Source organism: Carassius gibelio, chromosome A6 (assembly GCF_023724105.1).
Source record: "Carassius gibelio isolate Cgi1373 ecotype wild population from Czech Republic chromosome A6, carGib1.2-hapl.c, whole genome shotgun sequence".
Taxonomy (NCBI): Eukaryota; Metazoa; Chordata; class Actinopteri; order Cypriniformes; family Cyprinidae; genus Carassius; species Carassius gibelio.
Window position 1 is genome coordinate 21547136 of NC_068376.1, and position 1644 is coordinate 21548779.

Below are 1644 nucleotides of genomic sequence, written 5' to 3' on the forward strand. Positions count from 1 at the left end.
TGGCTGAGGCACAGCATGAATCCTCTCCTTGCGCCCGGGAAGTTGAATAACCACCATATGCCCCACATTGGTCTGGCATTCTCCCATCAACTCTGGCCTCAGAGCAGTATGCCAGCTTTCAGCCACTTTTCCCACACTCTACCCCAGGAGAAAGGCCATTGGGCTTTCCCACAGGTCGCCCGCCTGATCTGCCACTAGCCACCTCCTCACCCCCACCCTCCTGGCGTAATCCTCCTTGGCACCCACGACCAGGCTCAATTCAATCCCAGTGACTGGCTCACAAAAAAGGCTGGGCTGGGCCGGAGACATGGGACCGGGCGCCTGTGTATTGAACATTCTGTGGTCCGAGCGCTTGCACTCGTCGTACAATGGTTGAAAAAAGGAGGAATGAAATGCTTGTCTGTCGATGTCAGCCATCAGTTGGTGATACCTGCTGAGGATACAATGTGAGAGTGAGCGTGTGTATGTGTGTGTCAGCATACTGACAGCTTTTCTAAAGTGGTGTGTCATCCGTGAGGAAACATGCTGGCGAATAACGAGTTTGCACACATCTTCCCTTTAGGATGGTAGTTGTAAAAGTGCCACCTTTAACTGCACAGCAACAGCAGTAATTGATGAGTTAATGGATTAGAACGATTCTTGGGTTTTGTCTAGAATATCTAGATTGATTCAAGCTTTATTACATCATATCCTGTGCAACATGATATCTGGTTTAAATCATATATAGACTATTGTAACAGTAATTCAATTATAAAGCATTAGCATTTATGTTATTTTATTTATTTTTATGTAATTATAATTGTGGGGGTGTAATTGAGAGGGGGTGTAACTAAGTGGTTTTCGGCAGAAGTAAGGCTTGGAAAATTTATTAAATCAATCTTGATTAAAAGTATGACAACTAAAGTCATTTTCTCTTTATTTGTCTTACATTTTTGTGTGTACAATATAGTTTAAAATTCTGAGGTTGAGAAAAATTTTTTTGAAATAATAATACAACTTAAAATAATAAATATTGTCTTTTAAATATTTTAAAATGTAATTTATTGTGGTGATGGCAAAACTGATGTTCAAAAGAACAGCATTTACTTGAAATAGTATTATTATTATTATTACACAATAATGTTTGACCAGTTTAATGCATTCTTGCTGAAAATGTAGTAATTAACTTACTTAATTAATGCATATTAAACACATTCCTTACTAATTATTAATAAGAAGCAAATTATGAATTTATTGAGGCAAAAGTCATTGTTAATGGTTTGTTAATAGTGAGAATTTGACCTTGAAATAAAATATGTCCAATAGCAACTTTCATTTCTCTTATTTCCAAAAAATTCTTATTTTTAGTTTTATTTTCATTTTTATAATAGCTTGTTTGTGATAATAACTTGCAACACATGTCTTATAGTTAACAGCAAAATGCTGACGCAAACTCATCTCATGAGAGAGGGATGTTTATCCTGGTATGATTGTCATGGGTAGTTTACAACCAATTAAGCAATCACGTTTGTCAGTAAAGACAATCACAGAGATTACTGTCTGTAATCACCAGTTCCTCAAAACATCCTGCCTTAAATGAACATACACTCCTACACACACTCCCCTACATGTTCAGCGCAGGGTTTAAACTATACCAAAATTCAG